The sequence below is a fragment of the Cotesia typhae genome, unplaced genomic scaffold (assembly GCF_013202065.1).
Source record: "Cotesia typhae breed Kobodo isofemale line unplaced genomic scaffold, CoteBio_Ctyphae scaffold_13, whole genome shotgun sequence".
NCBI lineage: Eukaryota > Metazoa > Arthropoda > Insecta > Hymenoptera > Braconidae > Cotesia > Cotesia typhae.
The window spans coordinates 6300448-6315083 of record NW_027423774.1 but is presented as its reverse complement, the minus strand read 5'-3'; the positions used below and the strand labels follow the sequence as shown (position 1 = coordinate 6315083).

Below are 14636 nucleotides of genomic sequence, written 5' to 3'. Positions count from 1 at the left end.
TCCAAAATGTGCTACTTATATATGTTAATGTTCTCTTTTTACTTTTCTTGAACTTCATTTTATTACTTATATATAAAAAATTAATTCAAGCTGGATTTATTGATTTAATAAGGTACTCGTGGGTAATAAGACCTAAGTGATAGAAATGCTATTTAAAATAACCGCTTCCTCTAAAGACTTTTTCAGTAGAAGCGTCTAGCATAGAAATGTCGCTGCAAGTTTATAGAGTCTCGATACAACGTTCTTTGTCTTCTATATTTCATCATCTGTCATATGCTAAAATAGCGCAGAAGAATTCCTAAAAATTGATTTAAGTAAATTTGAGATGATTGATCTCTGATACCAATTTTATCAAGTATAGTATAATTATTTCCAGCACACTGATAGAAAAACAATTTTGATTGAAGAAACTTTTTTTATTCAAAATTTGAACTTTTGAAACTAGATATAGATATATTTCTTTCAAGAATTTTTGTCTCTTGGTTCAAGATAGACGATAACATTGATTCAAGATGTTACCGACTTGTGTTAAGAATGGCTTTTTTTTTTTGAGTCATTAATTTACTTATTTCCAAGAAATAATTTTTTTTTCGGTATAACAAAGACTATTTAGTTTTTGAAATATACTTTGATGAATTATTTTAAGTTTTTTAAACGATAATGTTATTTTGGTTGAAAAACTAAATGTATCGATTGAAGATAATATAGCTCTTAAGCCAAGAAAATCTAAATCAAGACAAGAAATTCTTAAAGCAAAATAATCATTTGTCTTCCAAAATAAATTCTTAGATCAAAAAAATATCTATTGAGTCAACATAAATTTTCTATCAGTGCATGTATAACCCGCAGGCCTTATTACCCTACCGTAGTAAAATAAGGCCTATTCGCAAGGTTTTTGAAAAAATTCAATTTTGTGTTTGTTTATGGTGAAAATTACCATTACTTCATTATATTTTATGGCTAATGTATTAATTTAAAAATTAATGATACATTACAATAATTAAATGCAATACTTTCGATTTTTTTCAAAATCTCCTTTAGCTAGGCCTTATTACCCGCCGGTACCTTATTTGTTATTTAAAGCCCGAGTTGGGTAAATAAAACAGTACTTTATTTATTTAATTTCATTGGAAAGATGATTGTTGGTTTAATTTATCATAATTACTAGTGGATGGATGAACCCAAGTGTATAAACGGAGCAAAGGATAACCATGTGGTAAAAAAAAATAGTTAGTGTGAGATGATAATCCAAATGACGGGTTTTTATTTTGCCTGATGGTCGTCCGTCATTCTGGCTACCGGTGCCCTCCCATTACCCGGGAAAAAAAAAAAAAAAAAAAAAAAAAAACCCAGTTGTATCTCCACCAAAATACCAAGACTAACTTAAATTCATTTACACATTTTGAGGCACTTACACACGTATTTGGCTCAGTTGTTACATCTATTTCAAGTGCTCTGCACCTTAAATTTATGGTAGCAAATTTACAAACACACAGAAAGTACAGCGTGAGGATTATAGAGTGAGAGTATCTGTTCTTAAATTTTTTTTTCTTACATTATATCAGTCTCCGCAAGAGGGTTACCGAGTTCTCGTACTCATAACAGCAGGGTGCAATTATGTGGAACCTCGTGTCTAATTTCTGTGACTGGCATGTTTTGAAAAGTCTCTTTTTACGCTGTTGACGTTTAGCTTTATTGCTCGTGAAAGAATAAGACACGAGCGGATTAACTCCCGCCAATTTAACGACCGTTACTTAAACAATTTTTTTTTTGACTCTCTATTTATTTATTTTAAACATAACAAATCCATTGTCAAATAAATTTCTCTATTTTATTATTTTATTTACTCCATAAAATTTTAAACTTTCCCATAAACAGACTCGTAAAGCGCTTAAACACGCAGCGATAAAAAAGGTGAACATTAAAAAGACAAACAATGAGCCCCCTAATGAAGTAATCAGAGTATTTAATTTAATAATTTTTTTTTTTTTTATTATATCCGAAATAAAAGCAAAGTAAACAGAGGAGTAAATTAATTCATTTAACTGCTCCGTTTTTTTTATTCTTTATTTAGATTTTTTAGATCTTTAAGATATAAATCAGCTGGGAGTTGAGTCTGGCTGGCCACAGGCAAGAATTTCACCAAGGAAAATAATCCAAGGATGAGTATGAGGATGCAGTCTGTGTATATTGAGTATAAGATAGCACGGTGGTAACAACACGATGCTCTACGGTCAAGGGTTTAGTTCTTGTTCGTGACTCGGCATGCACGCTGGTGGCATCGGTAATGTGTGTATACACACGAGAAACGCCCGTGACCGGTTCCTTCTCTCCCTCTCTCTCTCTCTCTCTCTCTCTGATCCTCGTAAAATCCAAAAAGAACAAGGAGAAGAGGAATAAGAAGAGAATAAGAATAAAAAAAAGAGGCCCTTATACCGAGATCGTGGGTCCCGATTCACGGGACTCACGACCGGCGAACCTCGGAGTGAGTCTTATACGCGCTTGAGCGAGACAAAAATCGTCGAGAGGTTAACTCTTGCCATCAACAAGTCCCCGAAGTAAACTCTTATATCCTCTTTCTCCTCTCTTCTCTCCGCGACATCCTTTTCGTAACATTATTTCGTTCGACGATCCTCAGACTTAGATTACGATACTGCTCCTCTACAAACTTTTGTATTTTTATTTTCTCTCCATCCAATTGCTTCTCAGACTATTTATTACCCACCATAATATTTTCATTTTTATTTCCTATTTGTATACATATTAAATTTCAATTTTTATACCAGACACACACACACACAAGATTAAAAAATAATTACACCCTCTCTTTTCTCTTTGGTATCATAAAAAATTAATTATAAAAGTGATATAAGACTTGAAGGAATAAAGTACGGGTGCGAGTTCGATAATTAGCGATTGTAATAAGAAGACAGCCCATGAATAAGAGTTTTTAATAAAAACAACAAATAAAATAAAACGACGTACTAAAAACGATCTCGTTATCCACGTCGCCCGATCTGACGTCACCGTCACTACTCCAGTAGTAGCTCCAGCCCCGCTCGGTACATCTAAATAGTATATGCGCGCGCGCGTGTGTGTGTGTGTTGTATTAGTATAGAGCAGACATGGCCAATTGAGACGAGTTCACTCGGGGACACGTAGAGTTGTGTGCAGCGAGTAAGGGGATATAATATCTGAAGCTGAAGCTGAAGAGCCAAAGGAGAGTGTCCTGTCGCACACAACACACACATGCTCCACTGACAACTACAGAGCGCAAGTCTCCCTACTGCTAGCTACCCCTTCTTACACCACTGGGATCGCTCGTATCCCCGCCGCTGGTCTATACTACTTTTATCCGTCCATCCCTCTCGCTCTTCCGCGCAAAGAATCCACGGTGTTGGGTGTACGCGGTCCCCACTATTACAACTATAGCTACAGTTCGGAGTCGACTACTTGGAACTCGGAACCGCGACGCTTTTCGATCTCTGGACGCCAACAGTCGAGCCAGTAAGCGCTCGACCCTCGTCGAGTAAACGTCCAGTTGAGCAAAACAGACGTTAAAACAATCGTAATTATTTCGCGTCACGTGTTTTCTCCTCGTTATGCCCGTGATTGACTAGTGTGATTGATTTATTGATTAACGGAGCGTGTGGGACGACGCAGAGACTGATTAAGAGCTCGTTCTGTGTTTTATGTGTGATTAACCCTTTTTGCAACACATACTTACTCGTGTGCAGATTTGTTTTAGTTCTATTATTATTATTACTCTGGATTGATGATGACAATGGATTAAACCGGCAAATACTCATTTCGGTGAGATATTTTTACAATTTATAAAATTATTTTTTCGAGCTGGAATAAAATAGCATATACATGCGGTCGAACTTGATACAAAGAACGACTGATGGCGATCCCGAGTAGTATAGCCGTATGTGTGTATATAAAATAGAACCATCTATAGCTATATATTCGGAGGACGTGTGTGTACGCACCCCGGCACCCGGGTTTCACCCCCACATTCGTAGTCCGAATACGAAATGAACGGCTGTAGTCTTTTATCCTTTATCTTTATCTTTATCTTTCTTCGGGCACTCTTATGTCTTTTCACTCTTTTACTCTTTCACCCGCTTACTTTCTCGATTTATGTGTATATCCGTACATCTATCTTGGTTTTATTTCACGAGGGTTACAAACTAGTTGAGACTGCTGGCTGGCTGGCTGGCTCTCTTTTGCGAGAAGCAAAGGCCCCAGGACTCTCTTTTATCGTTAACTTCTCAAGTATTCGCTGGACACTTTTTCGGCGACCAATCGAGTACCCCTATCTGCCTATCTACGAGACCTTCAGACTTTTTTCTGCTACTTTTATCTTATCGCACAAATCAACATTTATTTCAATATTCTCCTCTTATATTTGCCATTGTTTTTGTAATAAGTTCTTAGAAAAAAAAAATTACTTAGTTTATTATTATTAAAAATTTTTAAATTACAATTTATTTATTTAAAAAAATTTTGGAGCCAATTTTAATTAATAAATTAAAATAATCATAAATAATTCATATAAATCTTTATAAAAAATGAACCGTAGAAAATTTATTTAAATTATATTACAACAAATCAAACAGGATAAAAATTTTAATTACAAACTTGGAGAAACTCTATAAATTTCTCGGAAACAAAGAAATTCGGAATAAATTAAATAGGCTACAAAAAATAAAAAAAAGAAAAGAGGTATTAGATCGAAATCTTTATAAAAAGTAAAAGTAAAAGAATAAAATAGAGAATCAATGTGCAAGATAGAGGAGGAGATTGGGATCGGCAGTACGTGGCTGGATTTGATTGTTTAACTTTAAAACAAGTAAAGTCGTTATTCTTTTATCGAAAACTAGAATTCAAATTTGCGCGCGCAAGCGCGCGCCTTACTATAGCGTTTGCATATATTTTCATGCTCATGATATATTCGACCAATCACGTTACAAATAGTTTGATGCCACATACATTTCATCTCAATTTTATTATGGGATAGCAACTGCCTTACATCAATATCAGCTCCCAGGGTCGGAGAAATTAAAACATTTGACTCTACAGCCAAGCTTAAATGTTTTTCTTAGCTTTTTATTTGTGCTTGCCGATAAAACAAGTCTCAAGTCTGAGTAAAACTCTAAAATAGTGTAGAGTATGTTTGCAAAAAGCCACGTGCTCCCTGGTCGCGGATCCTGGTGGTGTTTAAAACAGCCCGTGTTTAACTTAGCCTTTACTTTAATTATTCTTTCCTTGGCTCCTCGTTCTTTAATTCCTGATATAATGCTAACACACACGTACTTGCAAATATATAATATGTTATTCGTCCGTATAAGAAAAGCAAAACTATTCCCGGATAAATTCTAAGAAGAGTATATAGATATGTAACAGAGACAGAGAGAAACTACAGCCAGTCTCGGTCTGTTGCTGGAGTCTACTCTTAGTTTGGAGTTTGTCTGGATTGATGCAGAATGTAGAAGAGAAGAGAGCAAGAACAAGAACAGAGGAGAACTTTCATTTGCCCGGTAACGTTATTATTGCGTCACGGATTTAACTCGATCATTTTATGTATTCTCGATCTTCTGTCTGCTCGACTACATTCGTATTCGTATTTATATTATGTACAGATCCAATCCTATCATGGATAAATGTATTCCAAATACCCAAGACCCGATCCACCGCTATATACCTCTATATACTCCACGCTCGCTTGGGTATATTATATCCATAAAATAAAACAGACCAATACGAGTTAACTTGACCGTTCTAAATCTTGTTTTGCCTAATACAAATATACTGACGTATATTGTAGTAAAACGCTACTAAAGTATACCAGTGTACTACAGTCTATACATATATAACTTGCCTTTTTATTAAACTCTAATGCCCTTTTATTTTTTCCACGTGATAAATCGGGTTAACCATTATAAACAAGATTGTACTCATTAAGACAAATTTAATTAAATTACTCGTGATAAATTGCTCTGTTTCATTCTACAACCTCGGTACTACAATATAATATCACTTTAGTTTATATACATACATGCATAGACACTTTATCTACTGACAATTAAACTAATTTAAAGCCACTATCTCAATCCATTGGCTTTAGATTTAATTTAATGAATTTATAAATATTTCAACACTTTTATAGGTACCCGAGACGAAATTTAAATCGTAGATTAAACGTATTGAACGTTCAAATCGTCAGTTGAGCGTATTAGACGTTGAAAACGTAAGATCAACGAATTGAACGTTAAAATCATCATTTGAACGTAATGGACGTTAAAAATGTATGTTGAACGTATCCAACGTATTATAAATATTAAGAGAACCAATAATTGGTGAAAATAAGTAATATTAAAACTACTCAAATAACTGAACATGCTTGAAACGTAAATAGACAAAAACAAATTTTTTTTTCAGTTTTGTTAGGGAGATTTTACACTTCTTAACTTAAATTTACCATTTTTTTTGACGGAAATGCTTTTTCGAAATTTTTTACCCTCGGAATGGTTTTCAAAATTATGTATAATTTTATGAAATATCATTCATACAATTTTATACAAAAAATGGCCTCATAAATCTCTATATGAAATGATAACTTTTTATAAAATTTTGTACCACTGCACTGATAAAAAATTTAATTTGATTCAAGAGCAAGAATTTTGAACCAAGAACACCATTTTGAAGAAAAAGAATTTCTTAAGTCAAGAGGCTAAATTGTCTAGTCAAGATATAATTCTTGGTTAAAAAAAATTTTCTTGATTTAAGAATTTTTCTTCTTGAGAGTGTTATTTTCTTCAAAATGGTGTTCTTAATTCACAATTCTTGATCTTGAGTCAAGTTAAATTTTTTATCCGTGTGGATTTTTACAAAAAAAAAATTAAAATTTTAAACTTCCCGCTAAGAAAATTAAAAATGCGTAGTTATTTGAGTAGTTTTAATGTTACTATTTTCACCCATTATTGGTTCTTTTCATATTTATAATGCGTTGGGTACGTTCAACATACCTTTGTAATGTCTATTACGTTTAAATGACGATTTTAACGTTCAATACGTTAAATCTACGATTTAAATTTCGACTCGGGTAAAGTCTGTGATGATGAAAACAAATTAATGATAGTGACTAATTGCAAGGGAGTAATAAAACCCGAATAGGATATTTCGGTAAAAGTGTAATAAAAATATGTAATAGTAGAGGGTTTAGTTATTTATATAAAAGAGGGAAAGACTGACAGTCATTAGGGGTGCAAATAAGTATCGACTTTACTCGAGTAGCCTTAATTTAAAATTTAGGCCCCTGGAAGGTGGATAGAAATAAAAAACTCAAAAACAAAAGAAATGAAACGAAAGGCAAATGTTCCCGAGCATGCGGTGGAAAAACGTCGACAAAGGGGACGCACACGGCAGGGAGGGTGGAAAGCAGGACTAGCGTCTGTACGTTGTAGTTGTGTGGCGAAGGGGAGGAGGAGGAAAAAAGCTACACTGTGAAGAAAAAGAATGTTTGCACCGGCGTTCCTTTTTTCTCCAGTTCCTTTATTTTCGACGGTGATGTCACGAGGAAAGGGCTGCCAAAACAACGTTCGGAAAAAATCCCGAGTCGTAAAAAAAGTTTAGTATTGTTGGTTGTTTTAGTTCCATTTCCTCTATCTGTCTTCTGTCCTCAACTCTTTTCATTCTTCGTTTCTCTCTCTCTCTGCTCGTTTTTTTGTCTACTCGGTAGTGGGGTCGCTGGCCAACTTTTCCATTGTCGTTACAAACATAATGCGGGCTCGTTAAAAATAATTCATTTAGCGACAATACCCACGAGTGTAGTTCACGCCTTGCCAATAATAAAACACACTAGTTTACTATAGCTTCCCTTCATCTTTCGTTTTTATCATTCATTTTTCTCTCCATCAACATCAAATCTATTATTTTTATTTTTATAAATTAAATTTCAGTCTCAGATAAGAATTTAATTACCAATTTTTCTTTTAAAAGGCGCTGTAGCGTTATTAAATAAAAATCTTTTGATAAAATCTCAGCGTTTTAAATAAAATCTCAGCCATTGAGACGCGAGATAAATACTGCTAAGTATTTATTTGTAAATAAATTTTTCTTAAAAACTTCAATTGAAGCTTCCTTCGTCGTCCTATTCAACTCGATTAAATTAATTACACAGAAAAAAAGGTTCACTTGAGCCAAGAAAATATTTTTTTTCTGATAATATTTTTTTTAAATTCAATTATTAAAAAAAAAAATTTATAAATTTTAATTAATAATTTTTTTGCACACAGAAAAAAAAATTAAATTGAATCAAGTAAAAAATAAAAAAATTCTAGGACTACGAAAATAATTTTGAAGAGTTTTATTGTCTTGAATCAAGACGAAAAATTCTTGAATTAAGTAAAATTTACTTAAACCAAGAAAAATTTCTTAGTTTGAGAATTTTTCTACTCAAATCAAGAATTTGAAATTCTTCAAAATTGTTTCCTTGATTCAAGTAAATTTTTTTTTCTGCACAGAAAAAAAGGTTCACTTGAGCTAAGAAAATATTTTTTTCCTGATTATTTTCTTGAGCGTAAAAAAAAATTTTTTTTTTTGACAAGAAATTTCACTTATTCCAACAAATTAATTTTCTTGCTTTAAGAAATACGTATCTTGATCCAAGAAAATTTTTTTAAGTCAAGAAAATCTCCTTGTTTTGAGAAAATTCAGCCTCTTGCTCCAAAAAATTTTGTTCTTGATAAAAGTAAATTTTCTTGCTTTGAGAAAATTTTTCTCCTGCTCCAAAAAATTAAATATCTTGATAGTAAATTTTTATTAATATTTTTATTGACTAACATGTCAAAGGGGAAGATCAAATAATATTGAATCATTTTTTTTTCGTTCCATATGTATAACTGCACGCTAAAATAATATAAAATGGGTATCAAATATTCAAGAGAGAAATTTTCTCAGAGTGAGAAAATTTTTTTCTTAGCTGAAATAGGTGATGCTGCTTTCCTAAAGTATCTAAAAATCTTGATCAAATATAAAAATTTATTGTATCAAATATTTATGATAATTTGTATGAAGAAAAAACGACTTCCACCAATAATAAAATTTCAAAAAAAATTTTTACTTCGGCCAACACAACTTGGGTCTTCCTTCAGACACCCGAAAATTTTCTTGAATCAAGAATTTTGTTCTCCAGTCAAGAAATTTTTTTTTCTGTGTAGCTGAAAAATAATTCATAAATAAAATTTTTTCTACTTATTTTATTTTATCCAGTCAAGTATTTAAGCTTGTTATTATATTTATCTGAGACTGAGATAATCTCTTGGCTTAAAGTGAGCGGAAAGCAGATGCGTCTCAATGAGATAAAATTTTTTTTATCCTCACATTGTTGGAGAGAAATAAAAACAATCAAAAGTACAAAGTTATATGTTTAGCTATTTATCGAAAATTAGATTGAGCTGAAAGAAACTATTGTAGAGTGTAATATGCAGTTAAATAAATTTGAGGAGTAATAAATGGGCGAGGTCGGTAAACGAGGTGTGTGGAAGGATGTTTGCAGAGCCGAGATTTTATTATCGCATAGCGACGTAATCTTAGAATAATCCATTGGAAGTAAACTGCTTGAGCCATCTTCACAGCACTTACTACACGTGGAACTGTGCATTGCACACATTTGTAACTTTAGTAGTACATATAAAGTTTAGTTACATTAGTGGGAATATGGTTACGGATAATAGAAAGCCGGTTTCAAGGCTCGATAAGATAAAACACGGGATGACTAACATAAACAAAATAGTAAATACTAAATACAACTGCTACTTTTATTTATATTATGTTTTAAAAAAACTGTTTTATAAAGAGAAGAATTATTTTTGAGGTGTCCGGAATACCAATTTATCGCGTTTCTCCACTCTCTCTTTCATTGGCATTATAAACTTTAAATTCCTTCTTTTGCCAATACCTTAATCGGCAAAAGGTCACTATCTACATCTTTGATCGAGTCGTGACATAAATTATTTTTATATTTAATGACAAACTTTTTATTTTATTATTATCACTGCCGTACTTTTGCAAACTATTCTCAGAAATTTTAACCTCTAATAACTCAATGTCTAGACTGACTTCTTTCTTTTATTACCGATAATTTTGGCATATTGATTTTTTTTAATTTTAAATTTAACGGACCTTTGAGTCATTTTTTTCTACCGCTATAAATTTCTCCAAAAAAACTACAAGCTGATCACAATCGCAGAAAATTTTTTCATAAACTCGGAATATATTTATCAAATTATTTAAATTATAAATAAATAAAATTTTGCTTTATTAAATAACTTTTGTTAAATTGCTCTGTGCTTTCTTAATTATTGACATTTTTAAAGATATAAACTCATTTCGATGTTACACTCATCGAGACCTCTCATTTGAGTACCCACATGGCATTTTTTATATATTTTACATATATGGTATTTGTGAAATATATATAATATATAAATATATGAAAAATTGATGTGGGTACTCAAATGAAAGGTCTCGATGAGTGTAATGTCGAGGTGAGCTTATATCTTTAAAAATGTCCATAGTTCACAAGTCACAAGGTCATTTCTTAATTATGTATCTACAGCATTTTTGAATGCAACTTGAATATTTTTCATAATAAATTGACTATCGATGAGAATGATATGAAATCTTGAAAAGCACAAATTCAAATTAAAACCTTTGCAATGACACTAAATTTTACTAAAAAAACCGATTATATCATATTACTATTCCGGACACAGTTTTTCTTATTTTCTTAATAATATAGATTATTAACAAAATAAATTTCTCAAAAAGAAAAAAAAAACAAAAATTAAAAAAAAAAAAATTGAGCATTAAATTCATCCCTAATCGGAATAAAAAAAAGAAATCCTTTGAATTACCATTACAAAATACATTTCAGTGTAAAACAGCTTCCGGTAATTTTCCATATTATCCATGTATAATGCATTAATCGAGTAAGCGCTTGTTAACGATCTGGACTTGCCGTGGTACGGTTGAACGCTTACCTACAAGTCTTACACACTTTTTTCATCAATCATCTCAATGATCTGATTGAAATTTTAAAATAATTTCTCCGGTTTTATTTTAAAATCATTCGAGGTGAATTTTAAACCTAAACACGTAGACGTCTATCCATACACACAAACACAACTCAGCCTTCCTACACGAGTCACGAGGGAGAGAAAATTCTGTTCAAGTATCAGCGGATCGCCCTCCTTCCTGGGAAGCTGTCGGATCGATAAACGCAACCAAGTAGTAGGCACTCGTAGCAATCCGTGGCTCTCTTTCGCGCTTATACCCACCGATGATAATCCTCTCTTTTCTTCCTCTCTCTCTCTCTTGCCATTACTCAATGTGAATAATCTCTCTTACTCTGTGCAATTTATGTACAATATATACAGGGAGACTTTCAGTGGTCGTTCAACACACGCCATATTGACCGACGCCCAACGTTTATTTCACACTAACTTTATTTCATTAGTTATTGCCTCTAATTATTTTATTAAAATTAATAAAAAAATTAGAAAAACGGTTGACCCTGAAGGCCATCCCTGCAACTTCCTGTTACATTCGTAATTAAGCGCTCAAAATTGCGCTTATTACGTTTTTGAACTCGAAGAGCTCAAAAATATAATTTTAATGTAGTTTTGAGCTTTTCGAGCTCAAAAGTCTGATAGAAGTTTAATAAAACACTATTTTTTGAATTTTTAAACCGCAATAACTTTTGAATGAATGAACCGATTTTCACGCGGTTGGCGGCAAGCGACGCAGTTTTTCAAATTCTATGATACATTTTTAAACACAAATTGATAAGACCGGAAGTTTCGGTGTAATTCGAAAAAAACGCTTTTATTCGATTTCTTTCGTCAACGATAACTCACGAACGAATCAACCGATTTTAACCGGCTTGGTGGCAATCGACGTGGTTTTTTTGATGTTAAGAGCTGATTAGTTTTTGAAATTGATCGATCGAGCCGTTTAAAAGTTATTCAAAAAAAACTTGATTTGAAAAAAATTTTTTTCGTAGTTTTTTTTAAGATTCCTTAAAATCTACCGGTCGGAATCGGTCCAAATTGTATTCAAAATCTAAGTTTGGTCAAGCCCTTTCAAATGACACCAACCGCGATCAAATCGGCCAAGCCGTTCAAAAGTTATGAGAGGTTTACATACATACACACATACATACATACATTCATACATACAGACATAAAGACAAAATCACAGGAATAGTCAGGGAAGCTTCCTAGGACCTCAAAACGTCAAGATCTGATGAAAACTCGATTTTCTGAAAACGGGGTAAAAACAATAACTTCCCGATTTTTGAAAATTTTCAATTTTCTTAGCGGGAAGTTAATATATTTTGATAAATTAATCATTCAATCTTTAAAATAAATAAATACCCAGCCATCAATCAAAAAAAAATCATCAATACTTTATTATCTAAAATATTAACATCATTAATAATAAATTCAGCATTGAAATAATCATTTTTGTAAATCTCGATAAAATAAAACGAGTGTAGATTTAAAACTGTCGATAAATCAAACCCCAAGCATCAATAACACAAAGACTAGCTAGCACCTTTAAAAATATTCGATCCAATCAATTACGAAACAGAGAGTTCAATCTAAAGATACATAAATATAAATAACAACAATATTTAAATCATCTAAATAAAACGTGACTATTAATTAAACACGACTTACTACCTAAATAAAATATAAATATATAAATTCATTAACATATTATTTATATTAAAAAAAAAAATTCTCATGAATATTTTAATTCTTCTATACACGTCCTTTTCCATATTTTAAAAAAAGTAAACACGCTTTGTATGTGTTAAGTTCCAAGTTGGAAGTTGGAGTAATCCCAACACTATCTTATCGATAGAAGCCTCCGACAAATTAATCGGAACCCCGAGAGTCGTCTATAGATCCTTTACTGCATATATGTCTTGACTAAAAAGTTGTACCTAAATAAAAATACCAGTAGTCACAACAACAACAACAACAACAACAACAACAACAACAACAACAACAACAACAATAGTAATAATAATATAACACTACTAACTACTACATATTTATTTCCGTGTACGAAGACTTGTTCTTAAACTTTTTCCCAGCAGAACTTCTGGGTACGGTGCTCATCTCATTTGATCAAGAGTAGAGAGCCTCGATACATTTTATTTACTGTCTTATATATAGATATATGTATAGCTGGCTATTATGGATACGATACGACACCCGCGGGCAGTTTGAAGCGAATAAAACGCGATAGCTTTTACGACACTCGTTTATCCTCATCCTCATTTTATTCACGGGGTATTTATCTCTACCTCTCTTTCTCCAGTGAATTCCAGCCGGTGCAGATATAACTTTGATACTTAACCAATACAGCAAAAATAAACAAATTAAATAAAAAAAAAAAAAAAAAAATGTCGCGACAACTTTTTTTTCCGGGTGGATTATTTTCTCGGCGATTTATTTAAATGGTATACGTCAAAGAACACGTGTAAGTTTCCTCAACAAACACCTCGATTTAGAATAAATAAATTTATTTAAATTATCAGTTTCTTATTGGATGTACACGTCTCATTTGGCTTGAAGTTATTCACTCGGGCATCTCACGGTGTGGTGGCAAATAAAAAGCCCCTTTTTCCGATTCACGAGTTTAGTTTTGCTAAGGACTTAACACGTGATAGACAACTTTGGAACAACAACCGGTTGTTTTCCAGCTAAGTTAAACTTTTAACACGACTCCTGTTTGCTAAATATATAATGGGATGGATGTGTATCTTTAAAAGCTTAGATGTTACAGCGGTTGACTTGCATGGATAGGATCATGTACAAGCGAAACTTTTCAACAAGTTTAAATAAAACCACAGCGAATTTTCTCGGTGAGTAGAAAAGGATCATTGAATATTAATACAATATTATCCAGATTTAGTTACTCCGTGTAGTAAGTATATCAAACACATATTCCAGCACGGCAACACCGGAGTTGCTTTAATGGTATTACGTATTATGTGTGTCGGTGTGAGAGCTGGAAAGTTTATCGCGAAATAACGAACGGGTTGACAGCTTCGTATAATACATCGGTGGTTGTAATCTGCATTGATGTCAAGAAAACAAGTTAAATACCGTTATTATATTCTATTTTACAAGATTTATATGATTATAGTTATTTACTAAATTATGTGGGGATAATTTTATGGGCTTTGGAAAATTTATAATGAGATTTTTAAATTTTTATCATTATTTTACTACTGTTCTTCGTTCATGCAGTGAACTTTAATAGTTCTTTACAATTTACAACGTTTAAAATTTATCCGTTGCACTAGCAGAGTGGCGCAGTGGAAGCGTACTGGGCCCATAACCTGTAGACAATATTATTATACAGAAAGAAAGGTTCACTTAAGCCAAAAAAAAAATTTTTCATCCTAATTATTCTCTTGAGCGAAAAAAAAAATTTTTTTTTGACACAAGAAATTTCACTTATTCCAACAAAATTAATTCTCTTCCTTTAAGAAATACGTATCTTGGTCCAAGAAAATTTTCTTGTTTTAAAAAAATTCAGCTTTTTGCTCC

The 14636-nt window shown here is 32.4% G+C and overlaps 1 protein-coding gene across 4 annotated transcripts in view; it reads left to right on the top strand.

The window, feature by feature from the left end:
- Positions 1-14636, top strand: part of Fz2 (frizzled 2) — a 91112-nt gene that overhangs the window by 64071 nt on the left and 12405 nt on the right. The window contains exon 1 of one of the 4 annotated variants that reach the window (XM_074254889.1): positions 3523-3813. The exons of the other annotated variants lie outside the window; for them this stretch is intronic. The gene's annotated coding sequence lies outside the window, so the exon portion shown is untranslated. Of the gene's footprint in view, positions 1-3522; positions 3814-14636 lie in introns of those variants that run through there. 4 annotated transcript variants of the gene reach the window in all.